At 42.7% G+C, this 26,802-nt stretch overlaps 1 protein-coding gene across 1 annotated transcript in view; it reads left to right on the top strand.

The window, feature by feature from the left end:
- Nucleotides 1-1,042: 1,042 nt before the first annotated feature.
- LOC146830310 (uncharacterized) overlaps nt 1,043-26,802 on the top strand; it is a 55,131-nt gene continuing 29,371 nt past the window's right edge. The window contains exon 1 of the mRNA XM_085604496.1: nt 1,043-1,110. The gene's annotated coding sequence lies outside the window, so the exon portion shown is untranslated. The remainder of the gene's footprint in view (nt 1,111-26,802) is intronic.

Consider the following 26,802-nt stretch of genomic DNA (forward strand, 5'->3'; position numbering starts at 1 on the left):
TTACAAAAGCTCTCGCGAGAGCAGCGCTAAAGCGCTGGCTCAGGCGAGACCTAAAAAAGGAGCTCTTTCCTACAGTTAAGGGTATATCCAGTACAGGATAAAGACGTGTAACGGAGCTCCGTGTGCGACATGATTATTTATATGTACACAGGCTGGGGAGGACCATACACTCATTACATGGGCTTAATTGCTTTTTCGTTTATTGTGACAGCATCTCTCAAAATGTCACACACAAAGCACTAAAATGTCACACACAACCACACTGAATAAAATTGTAATTGCATTTATATAGCGCTTACTACCCCATGCGAGGCGTTGAAGCGCTTTTCGGCGTAGCATGCTACTCGGGAACCTAAAAAAGATTAGTAGTGAATTAGTATAGAATTTACTGAAATGTGAAACATAATTAAATGGGAAAACTTGGCACCAATGTTTGGGTTTAGTTTGAAAGCACTCTGCTGCTCATAACTCGGTTTTTGGTTTAAAATTCACTCCATGGGTATCCTGAGATCCTTTGAAGCAAAACAGTTGAACACAGGTGGTGGGCAACCGAATTGAGTGTGATCTATAGACAACAACCAATAGAGGTGCGCTCATTTAGGATTCCTATTTCATGGGCGTAGAGGTTTCTTCAAGCAAGGTACTTTTTTTTGTTCATTTAACACTTTCTGGAATATTTGTTTTGACTTGGCGGTTGTGGTTTAGGATGTGTGGAACAAATAAGGATCTAAGAAATGTATGCATAAGTTGTATCGTGCTGACTTCATTAAGTAACCTACCAAATGGCAGAGACGAACGAAGCCTGCATTAACGTCAGCAAAATAATCTATCGATGATTAAAAGACCCAGGCAAGAGCTAATGGTTAGGGAAAAAATGAGTATGGTATCGTGGCTCAGTTTGCTTCGTCGGTCTCTCCTTGCGTGACCTGTACCATGTCAAGATGGCCGCCGCTGAAGAGAAATCAGTTTCAGTCGGGCCCGCTGCCATCTTAGAATTGGATAATCACTTTCATTTGGAAACAGCGCATCTCCTTTCTACGTCCACCACTCTGTTTTTCTTCAGATACACGGGGAAGGAGCTGAACACGAACTTCGCAGCCGCCAGTTCTGGTTAGTATCTGCTCGTCTTTTAGACTGTCACCCCCTCCCCCCCTTGTGTATGCCGCTCGAACCTTACAGATAGATCTGTTATATTGTTTAATCAGAGCCAGATAACATGCTTTTTTCTGGGATCATAATCCTTTCTCCATTCACGTTCTGATTTTTTACACATTTTACACTCATGACACATTTCTTTTTTTATTCTCTTGGTCTCTATTGTCTTCCTTTGTTGTCCAGCCACCCAACACGTATTTCGTCATCTATGGTATTCCCCACCACTTGCTCAGGTCTGGAAAATAATATAGATGTGGTTGTAGTGTGTGAAAGAACACCACGCACTGTACACACGTGTCATGTGGAAACCAAAAACCTCCTCCTAAGTACATAGTATATGGTGCACTGTGTAAAACAATTCCAATAGCTTCTAAGCCAAGACCCACAAAGACTTGGCTCTGCATATTCATATTATATATAATCCTGTATTTTCTTATCATATTACAATTCTCAACAAAATGATTACGGAGAGGTGAAGTGGGACATGGTGCAGTATCTCCATATTTCTAGTCGTACCAATTAGTGACCAATCACACACACACTCAGTGGGCCAATAAATCATCCCTCAAAGTGTAACATGGTGCTCCAAATACCACTGGCACACAAAAGGTGCATGCATACCTGTCTTCCTGGAATGCAGCTTGTTAGTACCTAAAAAGTAATACAATCATATTCAGTTCATATATTCTGTCTAATATGATCCTGAACTATACACATCTGTAATGAGTTTCTTAATCAAACAGCCGGTTGTACTTCCGTCCCGGCAAGCGCTTAAAATATCACCCTCAATTAGAAATCTGTGTGATACTATTCAATTTGTAATCCTGATATTAAAGGTAATCACTCATTAGTATATAGTTAATGTTAAAGCATGAGTGCTTGTTCTGCAATCTCACCTTATAGTTTTTATTTTCGTGATTCATCAATTTCTTCCGTATCTGCATAACTTCGCTTGATAAATTTACATGCAAAATGTCTTTGAGTATCCAATATATTAATGCATTCTATTTCCTGGCAATGTTTCCACAATCTAGAATTAAAATATCTGTCTGTGTTATATAAGACATGAGAAAGGGAAGTTACATTGAAGACCGTCTAAGTTTAGTCTCTTGTTGCAACAAATCTCTTACCTGCAGCGAGGACCCCAGTAAGCATCCAAACGGCTCTTCTATCTCCAGCCGTGTTTGTGTCCAACCGGATAGGACGCACTGAACTGATATAAATACCGTCATCGCGCTGAAGCCGCACTAGGGCGCGTTTCCATACGGCCCCATCTGGACACCATGTTAGAAGGGTGACTGCACTCGTTATGAAGACCATTCGGGCGGAGTTGAGATTCGGATATGTTCTAAAATTAAATCTTCTATTCAATTCTTGTCTGTTAAGATGATGTTGTGCTTATGTTCACTAATGCTCTGTCTTCAATACCGCATGTGAGTATATTTAGATATGGCCCAATCCGGGCGCCATATTTGACGGGTGACAACGCTTATGTAAACCGTGTGAACGGAGTTGAGACTCTGATATATGCTACAATCAAGTCTTGTGTATCATGCTTGTCTGATAAGACAGTAATGTGCTCATGTTCTCTACTGCTGTCTCTTAGGTACCGCACATAAATATATTTACATGGCCCAACCTGGGCAGTTACCGTAATTGGCAACATGTCGACCTAGTAGACCCTTTACATGAGGACATACTATGCCCTTTAGGACAATATTCCTTTTTATGCTGCCTAGGGTTTCATCATTTCTACACATGCTGTATGACACTCCCTGGCCAGCTTTTAATTATCTTGCACGTTACTATGCACCTTATATAGAGCACCCACTTTCCTCGCACACCCACATGCACCATCCGGCAGTCCTTAAAAGATCTCCGACAAAGCGACCCTTCGGGGGACCCGTTGGGAATTGCAGCGCCGGCCCAACGAGGAGCACCTGCCCGATGATGAAGCATGACATCCTTCGGGGTGTGTGAGGGCAACAAGTAAAAGGACATGTTCTTCCCACTTCTCTAGTAGGTTCACGCACTATACCTGGGGTCTTACCTTTCTCTGGGTCTTTCTTTTCCTTTTATTTGATAGGCCTGGGTGACTATTTGCACCCGACCATAGGAACAGTGTTCTTTTGTTGTAATTGCTAGGCATGAGGAGCGTGAACACTGGACCATAATCAGCTCCTGGGTCCCCATCTTTTGTTTGGATAGTGATAGCACGGCAGTTGTGCCGAGGGACCTCTATCTTCTCGCTTTCTGCTTTCCTTTTTTCCTTTCACACACTAGGCATTTTGGTCCCATATTGCGGGCGTATAATTTTTTTATATATTAATTTTTATACATAGATTCATGCCTTCATTCAATTGGCTTGTTTTGGGATATTTACTTCCCTACCTCCTGCTCTGTTTGAGGTTTTTTAGCTACTGGGGTTATAGCCACAATGAGTGTGGGCTACCTTATGGGACTCTGTCTGACTCTTTTGCAGAGATACTGGCCCAGCTACACCAGCATCTCTTGTGGGTGGCGGGTATTATTGCACACTAATTTTTGTGTCCCGACACCTGCCTGGTGAGAGCCAATGTCATTATACATGCATTTTTCAACTAGAACGCCGATACCCTGTCACCGGATGTAGTCTTCCTGGTTGACGCATGCGCATCCTTGATAGCATCTCACGCATGCGCATGACTTGGGAGCTCACCCGGACACCCCGGAAGGGGATTTCAATCGGGTTCCGACTTCCCTGAGTATATCTAGCCCGCTTTCCCGCCAGGAGTAATGCACCATTGGCGGATGGATGGACGGGTCTTAAAGATGGGAGCCGGTCACCGACCAGCATCGTGAGTACAGAGCAGACACCCGATATGTGTTAGTACACCCTACAGTAGCTGAGTCACCTCCTTGGATGTTTTATAGGAGTACATTCTGCCCTTTTGCCTTATGTGTCTTTGTGGGTGTGGTTGTGTGCACACGACCGTGGCACACCATGATACATCAAGCCAGTCTGATGATCATAATTTGTCTTCTTTCCTGTGTTTCTTCCCCTAGGTTTACATCAGGAGCGTTCACAACCAATGGGTTGTAGCCATCACACAGTCCTACTTGTCAGCCCTGAAACTTTGAGAGGGTACCTATATTTTAAATTTGGATATCACGTGCACTTCACTCTAATTGTTGTTTTGGTCCTGAAGAAACGCCAATGACCTGTATGGCAATAAAGGCGTGAAACATGTCGACCTAGTAGACCCTTTACATGAGGACATACTATGCCCTTTAGGACAATATTCCTTTTTATGCTGCCTAGGGTTTCATCATTTCTACACATGCTGTATGACACTCCCTGGCCAGCTTTTAATTATCTTGCACGTTACTATGCACCTTATATAGAGCACCCACTTTCCTCGCACACCCACATGCACCATCCGGCAGTCCTTAAAAGATCTCCGACAAAGCGACCCTTCGGGGGACCCGTTGGGAATTGCAGCGCCGGCCCAACGAGGAGCACCTGCCCGATGATGAAGCATGACATCCTTCGGGGTGTGTGAGGGCAACAAGTAAAAGGACATGTTCTTCCCACTTCTCTAGTAGGTTCACGCACTATACCTGGGGTCTTACCTTTCTCTGGGTCTTTCTTTTCCTTTTATTTGATAGGCCTGGGTGACTATTTGCACCCGACCATAGGAACAGTGTTCTTTTGTTGTAATTGCAACAAATCTCTTACCTGCAGCGAGGACCCCAGTAAGCATCCAAACGGCTCTTCTATCTCCAGCCGTGTTTGTGTCCAACCGGATAGGACGCACTGAACTGATATAAATACCGTCATCGCGCTGAAGCCGCACTAGGGCGCGTTTCCATACGGCCCCATCTGGACACCATGTTAGAAGGGTGACTGCACTCGTTATGAAGACCATTCGGGCGGAGTTGAGATTCGGATATGTTCTAAAATTAAATCTTCTATTCAATTCTTGTCTGTTAAGATGATGTTGTGCTTATGTTCACTAATGCTCTGTCTTCAATACCGCATGTGAGTATATTTAGATATGGCCCAATCCGGGCGCCATATTTGACGGGTGACAACGCTTATGTAAACCGTGTGAACGGAGTTGAGACTCTGATATATGCTACAATCAAGTCTTGTGTATCATGCTTGTCTGATAAGACAGTAATGTGCTCATGTTCTCTACTGCTGTCTCTTAGGTACCGCACATAAATATATTTACATGGCCCAACCTGGGCAGTTACCGTAATTGGCACTCAGCAATGCAATGACCAACGTTGTCGCGCTTGTGCCACACTTGGGTGTACTTAGTTGGGCCACGAAATAGGCACTCTATTGTAAAGATGATTGAGCCTGCAATGTGAACCATATCAGCTCCATATTATGGTGCCTGTAAATATTTGTAATGTCTACGACCCAAACCCGGTGCCATATTGAGTGAATGACTATGTCTTCACTAAGGATTGATCTAGCTGCCATATTGAAGATATATCTATATGATTAAATACTCACTTCCTTTGCATTGCATTAGGTGTTATCTATATGACCCAAAAATATATGTTCTGCCGCCATTTATAAAAGTGTGTTGACCCAGAAGGTCATACATCTCAAAGTATCTGAAATTTATACCTGTACTCTGAAAATATACGAAACTGCATCACGTCCCACTCCGATGATAATCACAATCATATATTAATATTATTGGGAGTGAGACCCCAATATTATAACACAGGGATAGGAGTAAAAAATTTGCTAGCATTCGCGCCAAGAATTTTCAATTCTATTAAGGACACGGAGGCCAGGATTATGCGATCTCTTTCTTTTACTGTAAAATCACAGTAGCCAATTAAAACACTCAACTAGTTAACACAAACTACATTGTCCGTGATGCTTTGCATCAGTCACGCCCTCTTAGCCCCCAATAAGAGCCATGAGCACAGTCCCATCATCCTCTTTCTATGCTGCTCACAGCAGAGCTAAGTACTTCCTTACGATATTATTACTGGTTTCTATACTGTACTTATGGTGCATGACGAATTTACATAGCGCATAGCGCTACAATGTATTGAAATAGTATGGTTTGCTAATCGATTTATACCACTTCCTGAGTTTTAAGGTATTAGGCGTATTGTGTGTGGGGTGTTATTTGCATTTTTGAAGGCACGCTTCGTGCATTGTGACGGGGCTCCGTCCCAGTTGACAGTGATGCGTTACTCGGCGCGAGTGTACCGAACCGCATGGCGGTTGAGTTTGACCGGTTTTACGGCTTTGCGCGCTGGTGTCCTGGGCTTCCCTGATCGCCCGTACACGCCGCAGGAGCCGGGTGGCTTACGACCGACGTGCGCAACACTTTGGATTAGTGTGTACCGAACCGCCCTCGTGTATGAGCACATTGATAGTGTGTTTTTGAAATTTGAATTTCAAGTAAAACGCTAGGGACTTCCTGGAGTTGTTGGCTTCACATAAACGTAGACTTTTTTGTTGATAACATCCATGATGTTATTAACGCAAAATACATCCAACTCACTCACCTCTCTTTAGGGTAATGGCATATGGCTTAAAAATCTGCTACTACATTCTTCACTCCAGGCATTTATTACACATTATAGCAGTAATCAAGCAAACGCACAGACAGTGGTGATGCATTGTATAAAGCTTTTGTGGTTAAAACCTTTGTGAGTGGTTTATAATCGATGCGTAGGGTGACTCTTTCCCCCAAATATACTGTCTGAAGTGTTCCATGCCCCAGACACAAGCAAGTGCTTCTCGCTCTGTGATAGAGCATTTCTCTACTCTGGGGGTTAACAAACGAGAAGCAAGTGCATTTGTTTTTTTTACACCCCCACATCCTTCTGCGATAGTACCTCCCCAACGCCTTTGCTACTGGCATAAGTGGCGAACACGCTGTGCAGGGCTGGATCAAAACCCTGCAAGGGCAAAGCATGGCAAATGGACAGGAATGTTTTCTCACACCGTTTAGACCACTCATATTTGTTTTTCAACTCAAGTAGTCTCAACTCATACATATTTGTAGAGAAAAACGGGTTTTTAGGTCTAACACCCTCCTTAGTGACCTCATGCCCAAGATAAGTGACTTGTTCCTTTGCAAACTTACACTTGCTGAATTTACCGGTCAATCCTTTTTGTTCCTGAATTCTCTGTACTTGCATAAGTTTGAGATCAGATTTTTCTGTGGTTCTACCCAGTACCAAAATATCAGCTTCGAAAAATAGCAAGCTCTTGACACTGTTAAAAATCAGATACTTAAGTCTCTGGAACACGGCCACCACAGAGGCTAAACCAAAAGGTACTGTTGACCTTAAAGCAGCTGAATAGAGTCACAAAAGTAGTGACGCTTTTGCTATCAGGGTGCAAGGGAACTTGATGGTATGCAGCTGTTAAATCTTAGTAAACCATTTCTATCCTTGGCCAGTGTCAGCATTTTGCTAATTGTTATGCTGAAGAAACTGATCAACCAACATTTTTTGTTGTTGAGATCTTTGCCTAATCTCAATATGTCATTCACCCGTCTGTCTACCACTAAAGATGCCACAGACTCTGATGATTCAACTTGCTAAATAATACCAGCTTCATGTAATTTCTTTAATTCTTTCTCTACATCTTCCGGTGCAGAAAAGGGTATGCTTCTGACTATATGTAATCACAGTTCAGCCTCAGGATTCATCTGTGTTTTGTGTTGGAAACCCACGAGTCTTCCTATTTTCCCAGAAAAAACGTTTGGAAATTTCTTAGAAATATTTAGAACAAATTTATCTTCCGATTGTAGTAGCAAAACCGGTTTTGGGCTATTAGGGTTAAGTGTTATGCCCAGTTAAAAAAAAACTGGTGAAAAGAGCGTGGAATAAAGTAGTGGCTGAGGATTTGTGCGATATCTTCAATAACACCGTAGTTATGCCCCCCTCGAATTTAGAAGAGGCAACACGTTCTTATACGGGCTGGCTAGAAACAGCAGGGAACAAGCTAGCACCTAGAAAAATGTTCTATCCCACTAGACGGCTGCCCTCCGCTCCTTGGTATTCACAGGAACTCAGGGAACAAAAATTGATTTGTAAACATCTGGAGAGAAGATGGAGAACAGAGTACAAGGATAGTGATAAGGAGGAGTATAAACGGGGTCTTGCCATATACAAACAGCAGATTCATCATGCAAAGCTTCTTTATTTTTCTGTGAAGATTAATAGAGCAAATAACTCAGCTAGGGAACTATTCAACACAGTCACCAACTTGGCCAACCCAGTGGCCATTACATCCACGCCTAGTCAGGATCTCTGTGAAAAATTGGCAAGTTTCTTTTATGGGAAAGTGGATGCTATTTTCTCCACTTTCACTAAGGTAACTACTAAGACCACTGGGGGCCAAGCAGCAGAACTACATATAGAAAAGAAAGTGCTATTGGGCAAATTTGCCCAGCTCACAGTTACAGAAACCGCTAATCTTCTTATGCAGGTTAAATCTGGGTCACCTTCAGACCCTTTTGCCCGATAGCGATACTTAAGTTTGCTGCTGAGCCTGTCTCTCAAGTCCTGACACCCCTTTGTAATTCGATGTATACAGAGGGATATTTTCTGTTAGATTTAGATTGGAAAAAAAACTCTGTTGTGCCCCTATTAAAGAAACCGAACCTCAACACAAAAGATCCTAACAATTTTAGGCCAATATCTAGACTTCCGGTACATGCTAAAATTATATAGAGAAATTTGAATATACAACTTAGCCAATTTCTGGAGCTTTCTCAAGCTTTGGACCAAACCCAGTATGGATTCCGAGGGGGTCACAGCACCGAGAGTGCTCTTTTGAAATCTGAAGAGATAAGGACAATTCTAGATCAAGGTGAGGCTGCTCTAATCATGCTAGATCTCTCTGCAGCATTTGATACGGTCCATCACGATTTGTTGATGGATCGGCTGTAGGAGATTGGTATACAGGGTTCGGCTTGGAGACTCCTAAGATCATTTTTGTCGAAACGGAGTCAGCTGGTGGCTCTGGGAGAATTTTTATCCGAACATTTTTCACTGCCATGTGGAGTCCCGCAAGGGTCCCCATTAAGTCCGACACTGTTTAATATATATGTGTCCTCCTTGGCGCCCCTTATTCAGTCATTCGGGTTTAGTCTAACCACTTATGCTGATGCTACTCAAATTGTGGTGTCTCTTCTCCCAGCTGAGTTAAAGAGCACGGCAGTCCGTTTTAAAGACTGTATGAAGGTGGTAGGGATCTGGATGGCCCAAAACTGCCTTAAGTTAAACTCCAGTAAGACGGAGGTGGTATGTTTTGGTAATGATCCTAATTTTTGGTCATCGGAATGGTGGTCAGACACCCTTGGCCCTCTTCCAGCACCCAATAGGAAGGTTAAAAACCTAGGTGTGTGGGTGGACCAGAAGCTTAATTTTAAAGACCAAGTAAACTCTGTAGCATCTGCTACGTCCTTCGCTCTCAGGTCCTGTAAGAAAATGTTGCCATTGTTACCTACAGAATGTCGGAAAACAGGGATCACAGCTCTCACTATGTCGAGGCTGGATTACTGCAACAGTCTGTATTTCAACATCCATGAATGTTTATTGCATAAGTTGCAACTCTTGCAGAATGCGGCTGCTAGATTGGTGTCGGGCATCCCTAAATACGCTCCAATAGCGAAAGAAATAAGGAAACTGCACTGGTTGCCAGTTAAGAAGCGTACCCTGTTCAAGGCGTTGTGTCTTGTTCACAAGGCGCTTTATGGAGCAGGGTCAGCCTATCTAAAAGAGCGCCTGTACTGGTATACCCCTAACAAACTATTACGCTCATCTGATGCCAAACTGGTTTTTGTGCCGCATGTAAAAATGGCCACCTGGGGTGGAAAAAGCTTTATATTTAACACAGCCAAAGCTTGTAATAAGCTTCCTCTATATCTTAGAGGTATGTCGAGCCTTATGGCCTTCCGAAAAGCTTTAAAAACCTGGATGTTTATTGATTAACTTGACCTCAGTTCGATCCTTAGGCAAGATTTCACATAGCGCCAGGACACCTACGTGTAACAGTAGCGCTCAACAAATGTTATAATAATAATAATAATCCATCCAACCCAGTACAGTTGACCCAGAGATGGAACTATACAATTTGCTATACGCTTGTCGGGTCATAAATTCAAATAACTTCCTATACCCAAACAGGTCGATTGGCTCACCTGTGAATGTCTTAGGTGCAATGTCTGGTTGTTCTCAATTCTCTCCTAGCACAGGAACAAACCTGTCATTCCAAACATCTTCATTTACAATTGTGTATGGTGAACCTGAGTCAGCCATGATAGAAACATTCACAGCCCCTATAGACATTTCACACACAGGTTTTTTTTCTTTCTATCCACACACAGAATATCAATATCTGTGTTCAAGGCACATGTTTTGCTCTGAATCATCCGAAGAACTGGATTTTAACTCAACATATGGATGTACAATCTTAACAGAGTTTCCAGATTTCCTCTGGCAAACCTTGAAAAATGCCCTACGATACCACAATTAGAAAATTTCTGCTTGCGTGCCGAGCATTTTTTATCATTAGCCAAGTAGTTGCCACTTTTACATCTTTAGCATTTTCTACGGGTTGCAAAGATGGATTTCCTCTCATTGTCTAACTTATCCAGAAATCTCTTCGCTAAGGATCCACCGGAAGCATTTGTGTATTTTTTTTTTTAGCAACCATAGAATTATCCTCTTTTTAATGTACACTTTAGAAAGCACAACCTTTGCACATGTACCAGTCCTCTCTGCACTCAAGATCCTGAAAAAAAGACTCTCCTCTTTGCCCACAGAATATCCTGTATGCTGAGATTGGCCACATGCATTACAACTTGGTCACGGATGAGTCAATCATGAAGAACACCCAAACGACATGTGAGCGCCAAATTTTTTAAACGCGCCACAAAATCCCATATGGACTCTTCCTTCCCTTGCTTCCTGTGGCATAATTTGTAACGGTCTACCTCGACTCACATAGTGGGTTTAAAGTAATTATCTAAATCTTCTACAGCATTAAAAAATATGTCTTCTTGGCCTTCAGGTCTTTGTTTTATCCCAATACAGTTAAGTCTCTTTAGAAATGATGTCTCCTTGCCCTTCAGGTCTTTGTTTTTTCCCCAAACATCCAGGACCCAAACAGTGTAAGAGTGTTTTCTTTTCAGCAGTTAGATCCTCATCCTTCCCAAAAGTCGAGATATCATTCAGAAAATACTCTCGCCATTCTTCCCTTTTCCATGCGGATTTTCCAGAAGCCGCTAAAAATGGTTGAGTAGTGAAAGATTCCTTACATTGCCTGAGGCCATTGTTACATACAGTAGGGTATATTATAGAATATAAAATTGTGTCAGAATTAAAATAGTGTAAGTGTGCACAATTGACACTACCAATAAGCACGCACCAACATTTGAGTAAATGTAAATGGTGAACTATATCCCAGGATACTGTCTAATAAAACACTTGTGAGGTAATAAAGAGGAATTCACACACACACACACACACACACACACACACACACACACACACACACACACACACACACACACACACACACACACACACACACACACACACACACACACACACACACACACACACACACACACACACACACACACACACACACACACACACACACACACACACACACACACACACACACACACACACACACACACACACACACACACACACCTTCCTAAGGATACATGTGTGAAGAAAAGCGCATGTAATATAAAGACATTCCCCTTTCAAATATACAGGATCAGTAACCAGACAGATTGGGTAATACACAATGTATACACACTATAATACTTGGGCCCAATTTAAAATGACGGCGCATCACGCTGCGTCCCCACAGTATGACGTGATATTACACCGCCGCGATGATGTCACAAAAGTGTTGATGTGTAGATATGGAGTAGGCGTTATACAGCGTGCGGGTCCAGGCAACCCTTAGTGATAGTGTTTAGGTCCCTGAAAGCTCTCAAGGGGTAGCTGTGGAGAGCAGCTAAGGAGAGTGGAAAGTGGATGCATTTACCATTATAGTCAGTCAGCAAGCTAACACATAAGAAAGAACCACACCAGATGAGTATAAAAATACTTTGTATTTAGTAGCACACACTAGACACTAACTTGGTAAAGCTCCTACCTGGCGATATCAAATACACACAAGAAATACTTGTGCCCAGGTGTATAGGGGTGGAGTGGTGTCAGAACCACTCGTTGACGCCAATGGAGAATCGTGAAGGATCTGCAGCTACAGAGTCTCGTCGACCAGATCGGTGGAACCAGGCTGTGAAATCCTGACAAGAAGACCCTGAAAGCAGAGGAAACAGAGTCCAAACCATTCAGAGATAACCAGGAGGCACAGGAGCTTGCTGTAGCACAGTGTGGTTAAAGCAGCAGCTTTGGAGACCAGGTGACAATGCAGGAGCAGTACTCGAGTTGTCGCACACTGATCAACGAGTGCAGCAAAGTCAGTGGCCAGCAGGACTACCAACAAGCCTTGGCAAACGCAAACAGTGGTTTGCGGGAGAAGATGCTATGTAGCAGACCAGCAAGGTCTTTGGGACTAAGACAACAAGGGTAAGTCAGAGCCTGCCCTCAGCACGCAGGAGAGCCAGCAGGAATCAATAGAGCCTCTTTGAGGACCCTCTGGCAGCAGGCATAGGAAGTCAAAGGGAAGCCTCAGCAGCACACAGGAAGTTGTTCTTGGATGTGGAATGATAGACGCTGGGGTTTCTTGGAGCTTTAAGATCTTTTGTGAAGAGAGCCAACAAGCCTTCGTAAGGTTAAGCAGACGTGGTGCACAGGGAGGCGGTTTCCCGTTTGCTGGAGCGGGGTTATTGTCACCCTAGTCTCCAGTATGTTGCCCTGTGAGGGAAACCACAAGTAAGTGACATAAATTACATCACAAATCTCTGCACCCCTGCATGCTTAGGGGCGTGAAGTACATTATAAGGGACTTGACTTTGTTGCCATCAGGGATATGCTTAATTTTGCATCAGGTGTAGCATGTGAACTCTTTATTTGACATCTCTTTACGGTGCTCCCTGCAATTTTAATTTATTTTTTATTTGACTGCTACTTCTGAATTGCTTTAAGAGTGCATATAGGTACTGCCTCTGTGTTACTCAGCACTGTACCTGTGATCGAAAGTGGGTGAGATCTGAGGGGGCACAACATGCCCATACTTTTTAATTTAAGAAAAACAGGTCCCCTACTTGTTAGATATCGCCTAGGCAGCACTTACTCTGCAAGACATATTGTATTCTGAATAGGGGCTTTAAGCTCCACCCATTTTCAAGGACTGCCCTGGTTACATGTTTTGTTACTCAGACAGTTTGTGGCACTATTTGTTTCTTTAAGCTACAGCACTTTAGACCAGTGCTTGTGCTTTACAGAGCTCTGTTGTGAACAGGGCTGTACATTTTGTTATCATCATACCCCATTTGCTGTGCATTCAAAGACAGAGGTCTGTATTTTCTAGCTCTTTTAATTGGCTCCTCTCCCTGTCCTTTATAAATGGTGGCTTTTCATTAGTGAATAGGACTAGTAGTACCTCATTAGCACCACCTTTTCTCTTCTTGTACCTCCCATGAGGACACACCCCATGTTACATGTGTTGTTTCTTGGTGGGCTTTAATTAAACTCAATACAAATGAGGAAGAAGGGTCGCATATAGGTCCAGCACCGGAGTATGCCGTTCCTTTTGGGTGGGGAAAGAAGAGAGGGAGGCTAGGTTGGTGAACACCGTTACTCAGTAGTGGAGTGTGGGTGTCTCTCAATTTGGGAAGTGGGGCCCCCACACACCCATCTGGGTGTCATGCTTCATCATAAGGCTTGCTTCTCGTCAGGCCGGCGCTGCAATGCCCGACGGGCACCCTATGAGGGGATCTTTGTCGGAGATCTTTTTCCCAAGCCGTATAGGTGAGGTGTGTGTGAGGAGCCTAGTGGTGTAGATGTGAGGTGATGTGAGGAGAAATAAAATAAGGCGAGGTGGTGCTCCAAAATGAATTTTAATCTGCGGGCCCACTCATCTCAATTAAAACCAGAATAGGGATACCGCCGATTATAATGGTCGGAGGTGTCTATATATGTGTAGTCATGGTCAACATGTTTCTTGCCTTATGTATGTAAATCACTCGGCAATTCTTCAGGACCTATCTTGATGCGCTATCTACACGGGTGATTGGTTATGGAAAATGAACCAATCACTCTGATGACATTTCAATGAGGTACCTTAATAATACAAATCATGGGACCAACCTAATGAGATTCAAAACAGAGAGAGAAAAACAACGCTATATGAATAAGGTATGCACATACAGTAATAATGCCTACAAAGTGAAATTAAAAACATGCCACAACCACATGCACAAGTGGTTAGTGCAACTCAAGAGGTGCATGGCCAGACAAACATAGTAAGCAGACTTGTGGCACACGTGAAATATACAAAACATACTGGTGTCCACCGTAGGAAATGACACGATGGAACTCGCCCAATTCAGCTTCAAGTCACTTTGGTCTACCGGAGGAGGAGGCCAGCGATGGAATTAAAGTTTGCTCCCTCTTATGCTGACCTATTCATGGGTCTGTATGATAGGGAGCATGCTTGGGGTGAATTTCTCTGTACCAAAAGTAATTGCAGTTCAATGGCCGTATACAAGAAGGAGGGTATTACAGCTGGAAGATTTTTAGAAAGAGGGTTTGAATCAGATGCAGTAGAGAATGCTAAGAACAGAGCTGATAAAGTATTAAGATCTGACCTGTTACGGATGAGGCAGAAATTTGATAATAAACTGAGATAGAGATTTATCAACATATACACTATGGACAATTACTTTTTTAGAAGTTTGGCCAAGTATTGGTCCTTACGAACTGTAGATAAAGGCTTGAAGAAGTACCTAACCAAGAAACCACATATTACCTACACCTGGGAACCCACCCTCAAGTCGCTTTTAAGTCTTAGTGTCAAATCTATGTGATTCAGAGTAAAATAAAGTTCAGGAGGGTTTGCAGTGGTTCCCGTCATTACCCCACGGGTGCCATAAATGTGGTACAAGAAACCTGCTGTACATCAATGAGCAATGGTACAAAATTATTCATTGACCGTGACAATAGGAGAACCTATCACATTGATTCTTTTGTCAATTGCAACTCTAGGTATTGTGTATATCTTTATTTATTTAAAACGTTTTATAGAGAGAGAACAAGACCCATGAGGGTATCCGAGCGCTTTGCAATAGAGAGAGAAAGAAGATGCTCATAAATCAATCAACAAGGTAATCGAAAAGGTACAAGAGGAGAAAAACTTTAGGCCAACAGAACTAGGGGAATCATAGACAGTCAAGGACTATAAAAGGGTGAGTGAAAGGTGTCAGAGTGGGCCTAGAGATTCGCGGATCAAGATTAAACAAAGCAATTTACAAATCCTCAGGTGTAGGAAGCTAGATCATCCAACTACATGGTAAATATGAAAAAATACAAGAAGTAACTCACTGACCCCACATACCAAAATAATATCCTAAAAGTAATTTAATAAACAAGTGTGAGGAGGACGAGTCTTAGATTGCTTGTGGGGCGGTCAGGTTCTAGAACAAGAATTTGTTCATCAATAGTGCTTTAACTTTCTTTTTGAAGGATGCTGTTGAAGGGCTCATCCTGATTTCCAGGAGAAGGAAATTCCAAATTCTCGAGGCGATAACTGAGAAAGCGCAATTTTACGTTTTCTTTTTATTGAATTTCTGCGGCTTCAGCAGTAAAGTGCTGGCACTTCTGGAAGATCTCAAACCACCAGATAGCACACGTTGTTGTGCAAGGTAAAGTGGGGGTGTTAAAGTGTTAGGCTTTATGGGTCATGCAGGAAAGTTTTGGTTATATCCTTGCTTCATATGGTAGCTGCTTTAGGGATTTTAACTCCGGCGTGATATGATAGTTTCTTTTGGAACCTGTGATGAGTCTTGCAGCGGAGTTAAGAGAGGCCCTTAGTGGAGCCATCTTAGATTTGGAGCGACCACAGAGGGTTGCGCTTCCACAGACCATCTTGGAGATGAATAGCATTCAAACAGCAGTTTTGAAGTCATTGAGGGGTAGAAAAGCTTTACTTATCCTGAGGCTGTTCATTTGGAAGTTCGCACTTTTGGTGAGAGCACTAATATGCTTCTGCATGTTCAAACTTTTCTAGCTTTATGCCTAGGGAACTCGTGGAATCAATAATGGGCAGTATGCAGTTAAAAGCTGTTAGCTGATTCATCCATCCTTTAATGGCTGGTGATTGTTGGTGGAGCGATGTAAGAGGAATTCCGTTTTAAGAGCGTTTAATTTAAGGTGATTGAGAGTCAGCCAGTTATGAGCTTTCAGTAGAGTGGTGTTGAGGGACCTGGTATCTTCTGCGGAGGAGACTTTAAGGTGCAGTTGGGTATCATCGGCATACAGTGATAGTGAATGTTAGATATTTTACAAATTTCCGTTAAAGACTCCATAAACAAGTTGGAGAGAGTTGGTGAGAGCGCGGAACCTTGTGGTACCCCTAGGGTGACGGGTGAGGGGTTCGATAGGGACATATTAACCTTGAACCTTTGTGTACTATCATATCCATTTTAAATATAGATAGGTAGCTGTGACAATAACAGATGTCGCACAGTACTCAACTAGTCAGGGTAGAAATTCTACAGAAGAATACTTGTTGAAATACTTATGCAACCACACTAGTGCCCCTGCTACCTGTAAGGCAACTTATATTATTACTGCCAAAATATCCTAAAACAATATACTGGAGCACTCCAGCGATGTATATAAATGACACTGTTTGAGGACATATAACAAGAAAAGTCAGTCCACAAGTCCAAGGTCATGTGATATATTTTCATTGTCTTTATTGTGTTTACACGCTTTCAACCAAATACATAATCATCAGCCGACATGTTTCGTCCCCAAAGGGACATTTTCAAGGCATGTGACTACAAGCTGTATTTCTTATTCCTTTATCAAAAATAGATGAAGTAAGACGATATAGATCCCAGAGTACGTGTTTCTTCTAGGCAAACTCTCTGGTGGCCTACTGAACTGTTAAATTCTTCCTAATAACAAATGTAGTCGTCCTCTTGTGTTTGTCATCAATATTTTTTAAGCTCACACTGAAGTGGTGTAGCTATTCAGTCATGGACGACACCAGCATAGAGAGCCCTGATAAGTCCTGTTTTGTACTTTGTAACATGAAATGTGGGCCAAAACAACACAAATATACTACATGACCTTTGACTTGGAACTTATTTTTCTGGTTATTTGTCCTCAAACAGTATTATTTATTCAAATTGTTGGCATGCTCGAGTATATTGTTTTATGATATTATCATATGCAGTTTTAAAAAACGTAAAAATCATACGCAGTTGCGGATTCCAGAATATTGTTCCACAACAAGGAAACTCAAACAAAGATGGAGAGAATGTAAGAGCTGTCAAGAATGTAGATAAATGGTATCCCGTTGTGACATCTTGAGGAGGAGAAATATATATATTATCTGAGATACCTTATCAAGTTTCTCGGAATTGATCAAGTCCGAATCAAGAAGAGAGGTGGTGACCTAGAACTTTTATCAAGATCCAGAGAAACTCTCTGGATAGACAAGTAGAAAATCCTAAGACATGGTTTGAACATAGAATGGGCTAATCAGCAGAATTCATTTGAAAGTTATTTTTGATTCTTTATAATTGTGAGAATAAATACAGGATTTTTGGCACTTGGTAAGATGAATATAAGAAATGCCTTTACAGAAATTCTTTACTTTTGTTATGATTTGTTTTAAGGTTGGAAAAGAATTTGGATGAGTTTGGATAAGATTGATACAGTAAAATGGTACTGCTGCAAACTGAGAGATGAGACCCACTAGGAGCTTGAATACCCACACAGATGTCCATCTTGAAATATTAATAGTAGTTTTGAATTTATAAGGAAAATTGGTGGTTTGAGCACATATTAACTTAGAAATTAGAATTTGATGTTGGTGTGTTATAATTGTTATATTTCACCTGAGATTATACATTGGACGGACCTACGGTGAGATTTAAGCTCGCAGTGGAGATAATATTTTAATTTATATGTATAATAATTGCACGAGGATTTTACAAAGCAGCACTAGCAGAACGAGCGGGGGTCATCCATGACCGCATTCTTTGGGCAATGGGCGGTGTGATTGTTTGCGAATGACATGATGAATCACCTTTCAATAGTGTCACTGAATGCCCAGGGCCGCGATACTAAACTAGACACTACTATGCTCCTATGCTGGCTACTTGTAGATTGGGGATATCCCCAGAAGGTAAAAAGAGCAGTATCTATAATACCTTTGTATGTGAATATGAGGCATTCAAATGTTTCCAACTTGTTCATAAAATCAATAAAGACAAATTATAGAAAGTTTTACAAAAACCATCGAAAAATGACATGTATTGACAAAACCAAAAGGCTGACCACTGTCAGACCACGTGACTTTGCCAGTGCTCGTTTATTTTCATGTTTCCCATAATCCTGTTGAAACTGGTAACACTTATTTTCCATTATGAATATTTTTAAGTGTGCAGCAATACATTTTACCAAATGATGCTTCAAAGAAATGATGCCCAAAATTTCACAGCAGTTTAGCTAAATGTTTTTTTTTACCTAGATGCATTTTTTGTGAACATTTTATTTTGAAAACAGAATTATCGATCTTGCTTTCAACCCGAAAATATTTGCATCTCATCATAGAGCATTCTGGGAACATTATATGTAGCTTCGTATCGCAAAACTTTGCAAACGTGTGCACAGGTTTTTATACTGGAACCACTGTCAGTAGTGCAGTCCGAGCTTACATTTCCTTAGAGTGCTCACAATAAAGGATTTGCATTAATAAATCATAAATACAAGTTCAAACCACATTAACATAGGGACACAAATATTACCCTAACTGCAAACAATGACCTCCCTTATCCATAATGTGGTACTGTAAACGGGCAGCCAAAGGGTCTCTGCTGCAGGGCTTCGGGCCTATTTGTCCGGAGGACAACATTAACATGAAAACTTGCTGTCGTTCACTCCAACCAATATGTCCTGAGCGTCAGGCTGTAGGAATTTCACACCCCTCCAATTCCATTCCAAGTACAGGAAGAGATCCAAGGAGGGAGCTCGATTTTACCATAGAAACTAATACACGGTTACGAGGAGTAGAGAGGTGGGGAACAAGGTGAATTTATGCCTACTTGTAGTCATGGAAATAACTATCTATGGCGTGAATGAAAATAAAGAACAGTTCTTTTCCGCTCTCTTCCCTAAAGTCTCCCACTCTCCCACCTCACAAAGGGGAAACAATCTAATTGTGACTAAAGTACAGTGTTAAAGTCTCTGACTATAATTATATACAAGGCAGGCCCTACATTAATGCTCCCTCCCCCGCCATAGCTTTCTCCAAGGCTTTATTTAGATCACAATCTACTTGACATATGTAGAAGTCCGCAAACCACTGGAAAAGATTTCATGTTCTATTCGCATGTCCACTGGACACATTCCTACATTGACATCTTCCTAGTATTTAGAAATCTCCAGTCCAGCATCCTTGATACAAAATTAAATGGTTGAATCCTTTCTGACCATGCTTCAGTTTGGCTATATATGTTTAACCCTTCCTGCATCTGTGGGTATTCAGTAAGATAGCTTTCTGTGACTTAGCAGTCTGGGAGGACATCAAAGAGACAATCAAATGATATTTATTTCTAATTCCACGATAATGGAAAAGTCTTTGAATCCACTTTGTGGGATGCTGCTAAGGCTGTCCACCTCAACGTAACCATTTAAACACCTAGCCAACCGTAAAAAAAGATTGCTTACAGTCCCAACTCAGACAGGCAGAACAATATCGTAGAAAGACTGGCTTGCTGATGAGATGAGACTGGGAGGGGTGTTGCAAAAATTAGCAATGAAAGAGGCGGCCCTGAAACTACTCTGTGTTTAACAACATCCTTCTGAGAAGGGCGATGAATCAGAATGGTTTTTGGTGTATAAACCAAAACTGTTTAAACCCTTAAATCATATCAAAGAAATAGTTGACAGAGAGGGCAACAATCACATTACTGTAGAGGAAATTTTATGAATTTTCAAAACATATTACTCTGTGCTCTTCAAGCATCAACAATTAACTGCCCAAAATCAAGATGACTACCTCTGAGATTACTTCTCTGCTCTTGCAAGGTGAACTTGCAGAACTGAAAGAGGAAACATCTCTAGAGGAGATCCATGAGCCAACCAAAACATGCCTAGCCACAAGGCCCCATTTTTTTTAAAACAAACTTTATTCAACGTGTCCAGTTACAATACAGGTAGAAAAGACATACAAGTGTTATTTTCTTCATAACGGACCCATACACATCTGCAGTGTAGTAACAGCACTCGAGAAAGAGATACCAGTGTGGATTCATATAATACAAACATGGTCCCATGTACACGGACAGTCAGTGGAGCAGTTGTCATTATGACAGATTATTTCTTCATGTCGTGCGGTGTAGCAAGTAACTTAGTACCTGTGTATATAAATGGACAGTAACATACTTTTAATTAACTCCCCTCCCCTGTGCTGACGAGCCACACCTCCCCATATTGTTCTCAGTATTAGTTGATGTTGCTTAGTGTCAAAATGAGTACTGCTATCAGGTGAAAGTCTAGGCTAAGAAAAAAATGGAAGTTCACTTATACATATATTAAACTGCAACTATGGAGTCCCTGGGTTGAACGTCTACAGCGTCAAAATATCAAATGCTTTGAAAGATTCCAACAGTTGGTCCCAACTCATAGCAATCGGTTCCTTCCTTAGGCCTCTTTTCTCTTCTCTGCAGATCGCTACACTCTCTGTCAAACTCCACCTCTCTACTTCCTCTAGCCAACTAAGTATTGTAGGGGACCTGGGGTATTTCCACCTCTTAGTGATACCATGTTTCGCAAGGAGTAAAGCTAGGTCCGCAAACTTGGTTTGTAGTTTTAAGTTGCTTACATCATTTGTATAGACCTAGTATACTCACTTCTACTTTATGCCATCGCATGTTCTCTACTACATCCTGTAGAATAGTGATTATACCCCTCCAGTATGTCCTCAAGGTAGGACAGTCCCACAGCATAGGTAACAGAGTGACATCTTGCTCGGGGCATCTAGGGCAGTGTGGTAGGAGAGCCGGGAAAATGGCATGCAGGAGATGGGGGAGGGGGGGGGGTCAAGTACGCTCTTTGTGTGATCATATATTGAATGAACTTATAACGGGAGTTACGGGAGACCCTTTTTGGGTATTCCAACACTGTTGCCCTCTACTTGTCAGACAGTGGCCTATCAATATCTAGTTCCCATCTGGAACGAGTTGCGGCGAGGGGAGTAGGATGGTGTGCACGTATGCCCCAGTAGAACCATCTGGTTAAGTGGCTACCAGTCCCCATAAGGTACATTAGGTGCACTAACTCATGGGTATCGGGCTCTGCAGCATGAGGTGCCCAATATTTTTTAACATACTGGGTCAGGCTCGCATAAGTCAGAAACAGTGAGTCTGTAACATCCCTCTCTTATTTTACGAAATCAGAGTGTGTAAGTAGCATTTTATCACCAAACATGTCCCCCACTGTTGTCACCCCATCCTGCATCCATGGGTCCAACCGGCGAGTGGTAAGTTTTCCTGCAGTACTTGGGATGGCAAGTAGGGGAATATTCAACAAATATGTGGAAGAGTATTAATGTACCACAATGCCAGTTTCCAATAAGTGATGGCTGTTCTAAGAAGGGTTCCCGCTGTGTGATGTAATATGCAGCTCGTAAAGAGGAGCCTGTGTAATGTGCTCTGAGCTAGCATGCGCTCTGAGTATGCTATCTCCTGTAAATTACACCCAGCTAGCCAGTAGGAAAGCCAAGCAGTAGGCATAGAAATCAGGAGCGCCCATTCCCCCAGCGTCGGATGGAAGCAATAACTTCGCTAAGCTGAGGCGCCTTCGGGCCACAAGGCCCCATGGCCAGATGTTTTTTTAGCTCCCTTTTTACGAGGCATATACAGCTGTATTGGATAGAGCCCTGGAGAATAGTATTCTGATATTTTTTTGTATGAAGAGTAGTCACAGATTCCATGCTACCCTCACATCTTATTCTACTACTCAAACCAGACAAAACACCCCACTCTGGGTCTTATCACCCGATTGTACTCCTCAACTGGAATGTAAAATAACTCCATACACTGTGGCCCAAAACAATCTCCATCCAACAATCAGGCTTCCTTCATGGAAGACAAGCTAGGGGACAACACACGACTGGCTTGTCACATCATTGAGGTGGCTGAAAGAAAAACTACAGACCGTTCTCTCTCTCGACGCGGAGAAGGCCTTTGGCAGAGTCACTTTGTTAGCCCCTCATCTAAAATTAAAATAAGTGGAGAATTCTCGTATTCTGTACCCACATCCCGAGGGACGTTATCCATGTTGATGTTTGCGCTCTCCATGGAGCCGCTGGACCAGATAGGTGAGGTGGAGCAAAACTGGCACTTTAAATTGGTTGCTTCCCTGCTTTATCATGGAACCAAACACTTCACGCATGCTCTTCAAACTGAACTGACTTGGTATGCACGAGTTTCTGGTTTTAAAATCCACGATAACAAGTTATAGGGCAAGGGAGTGTCGGACCCACTGTAGAGTACTAGGAAACAACCAACCGCCCGTCACTTAATATGTGGTGATGTAAGATCTGGGTTGTTTTTGCAATGGAGAAACTATGGGCCATGAAGGTGTATACATTTGATAGGTTGTGGCTTCTGTTTATTACACACATGAAAAGGACCTGCATCTTAGGTGGGGTCCGGCAGTTATGTCTGATATATTTAGAAGATCCCAATTGTGTGACCTCGCCTCAGAAAGACAGTGGTGAATCATTAACATGACTCCTAGTGATGCAGTCACCCCTGGTTTCAATCTTGGGTCACTCCAACAAACTTTGTACAGTCTCCATACCTCCTACCTGAAAGAATGATCTTATGCTGGGGACCAAAGGCTGCCTTGATAACTCATGATTGCTTTGATATCTAGATATGTACTATTGTAAATTCATACAGCTGGTTCTGTGCCATAAAATTAAATCTTCATTTATTTTTTAAAAAGTCGCTAGAATTTTGTGTTGTGACCCATTGCACCTAGCGCAGGTGTAGTGCATATACATTATCTACAAGCCTAGTTCACTGGTTCTAAGGAAGTTAAACAACAGCAATTTGCCTTTCTACACAAGATGACCACCTTTCAAGAGCCAAGAGATTTTTCTCTGTTGAAGTGAAAACAATCTGCAGTCCAATACAAATATGATTTGCAATGTTGTGGGGTTCGTCCCTCATTGTAACTGCATATGTGTAGCCTTAAGTGGTAGGAACAACCCTAGTGACTAGGATCCTCTTGTTATTCCGCGTTTGAAGACTTTTTGTCTCGAACATGTCTATTTCTAGTCCAAGTAAAATTGCTGTATTAGTAGATGTCCAATTATTTTCAGAAAAGGTAGGCATCATTGAATCCTTTAAGGACTTCACTTGTTCATCATAATCTGACAGGTAAACTCTTCCAAAGTTCAAAACCGCACCTCTGTGTATTTGTTCAGTTTTTTTTACATATCTTTTTTTTGACATTTTGAATATTGCAAACATTTTGAAACATTACACTGAAGCACATCTTGCTATCTTATCGATTGTCATTTCCACCTCTACCCTTCTTCCCTCCCCCGGTGTCTGATGCACTTGCAGTGATCCCTGGCTGTTCCACATCAGTACTGAGTAGGGCAAGGTATCCACATATTCTGCTCCTATAGGTATTCCAATTGTAATTGTTGCAGATTTTACACCATTTCTGGGGCCACCCTCTGCTGTCGTATACAGCCCTCTCTGCCAGCATGTACCAGTCCATGGCTTGCTTCCAGACCTCAAGCAGTGGGGTCTGTTCGGGCCTTCATGATTGCGCTATGTTTTTCTTAGCTACTGCCAGGCCCAGTGTCATCCAAGTCAATATTTGTATCTCCCAAAATATTTAGCCCACACCACTTGGCGTAGAGAGTTATGACCCACCCCCAATCCCCCCAGGCCCATACACTTGAATACCTCTGTTGGGAATCCCTGTATCATTGGGCATTGCCAGAGGATGTGGAAGAAGGTGTCTGTCACCCCACATACAAGTAGACAGTGTCTGTGTGCAGTCCTCTCCATCTTCACTATCGTCCTTCGGGGGTAGTATGAGCATTGGAGAATCTTTAGTTGCACCAGTTTAAATCCTGAGAGTATGGCTAATTTCCTGGGGGATAGCCGGGCCTCAGTCCACTCGTCATATTCCAGTCCCTCTAGCTCTTCGGTCCACTGCTCTTGTATTTGCTTTAAGATTTCTGGCTTGTTCAGTAACTTTTTATTTGTTAGTGACGTAGACTTTCGGGCCATGTTCATCTGGTTGCCTATTGTCTAGCAGGAGTATTCTGGGAGATCAGTCCCCCTGGGCAGCACCGCTCTAAGTGCATGACTGAGTTGTATGTCTCAGTGGGCACTAGCTCAGCTCTTGTTGCAGATTGGGCAAGAGGACGACATCACCCTGGGTCTATATTTCTCCCACCGTGTAAAGTCCTATGAGGTCCCACTTGTCACAACCTGGTTGAATCCACAGTGTACCGAGAATGTTATTGTCCCAAAGCGGAGTTGCCTGCGTGATTGTATTTTTCCACCCCAGGGCTGTCGTCGCCGAGCACCAGAGATGCACCACTGTCTGTGTGAGGTCCTGACAGTCATGTCGTTTAGCCCCGCCATAGAGGGCTCTGAGGTATCCTCCAGGCTGCAGCACCAATCTGATCATACAGAAGGCTGGTTCCATATGGGGAGGAAGACCCAGTTATTTATAGTGCTCAGCTGCGCCATCCAGTAATACTTCTGACCATGTGATAATGCAATTCCCTCATCGTACCAGTCTGTGTAAGCCTCTGAATCACTATGCGTGCAGAACACCGGTTCCTGAGCATTGTTGGGACCTCACCCTCAATTACCTTAAATTAGGATTTGTGAATCTCATACAATGTATTTTAGAGGGCATATAGAAAATGTGTTAGGGACATCATTTTAAGTAGTGCAGCCCTCCTAGAACCGAGAGCGGTCGAGACCTCCAATGCCGCACATCTCGCCACAGCCCCTCTAGTAACAGGGCTAAGTTGCTTTTGAAAAAGAGGTCTGCATCTGGTGTGATGTATTACCTGAAATAGCGGAAACCTGTGATCTCCACTGTTGCAGTGCAACCAGGCAGCAGCCGTGGAATCTATCCTATGAGAGGATATTATAAGGACTTGTGCCAGTTGGTGGTATACCCACAATATTTGCCCCAAATTTTAATCTACACCAGTCCGTCTAGAGCGTTTCGAATCTGTTAGAGCAGCACATCGTCCGCATATGATGAGATTCTATCCTTCCATTGCCCCTCCCACTGTAGGCCTCTGACAAAGGGATCCTGATGGATCCATGCTGCCAAAGGTTCTAAAGCCAAGACAAAAATCTGTGGTGATAAGGGACAACCCTGCCTGGTACCTCTTTGAAATTGGAACTCCCGGGACATACCTCAGTTGACTTTGACCAGCGCCATCAAAGTAGAGTACAGAAGCCATATCCATTGCATGAAGTGTGGGCCAAAGCCCAATTTGTCCAATACCTCAAAGATATAGTCCCATTCCACTGTATCAAATGCCATCCAGGCATTCAGTCACAGCACCAGAGCCTGTTCCTGTAGGTTGGCCGACTGTCCTAACCCACCCTGGTGGCGCAGAGATTAGGGGGCATGCTTCGGTGGGGCATAAATCCCAATTGATCCAGATGGATTAAAGTTTCAATCACTTTGAGCAGGCGCATGGCTAACACCTTGGCCAATATTTTAACCTCCGCATTCAAGAGCAAGGTAGACTTATAAGAGACACATTCTTTATACATCTTCAATAGGTGGGGGCTAGCTTGGAGGCCAGCATTTTGTAGAGTTCGACTGAAATTCCATTAGGGCCCATAGCTGTGCCGGAACGAAGCTCTTGCACTGTCCTCTTCATTTCCTCTTCGGTAATGTCTGCTTTTAGGAGGTCTTGATTTGTCTCCGTGAAGTACGTCATGCAGATATCACAGAGAAACGCCTGGACATTGTCATCCGTGGTGAGCACGCCAGGGAATAGAGTTGAGTGTAATAGGTGGCAATGGTGTCAGCGATGCGTTCTCTCTTCCTTACCATTTCGTCCTCGCTTGTCTTGACTTCCACAACCTAGCTTCTGGATTGTTCCCTTTTGTCCACCATGTCAAGAGCTTGCCTGTTTTATTTCCCACCTCATAGTAACGGTGCTGAGTGGTACAGTTGATCGCCCTGGCAGCATCTGTTGCTAGGTCGCTATATTCCCTTTTTTTTAAATGTTATTTTAAGGCTAAGGTGTGTCTTGCTTCCGGTCCACCTACTGTATTGAGGAGATACTCCTGGGATTGAATCTCCCTTCAAAGCTCCTCCAGTTTGGCCTTCTTGTCTCTCTTGTACCCAGAAATAAAGGAAACCACCTGACCTATGACCACAATTTTGTAAGTGCCCTAGAGAGTTTGGGCTGAGTCGATTGAAGTC

This window comes from Triturus cristatus, chromosome 5_1 (assembly GCF_964204655.1).
Source record: "Triturus cristatus chromosome 5_1, aTriCri1.1, whole genome shotgun sequence".
NCBI classification, from domain to species: Eukaryota; Metazoa; Chordata; class Amphibia; order Caudata; family Salamandridae; genus Triturus; species Triturus cristatus.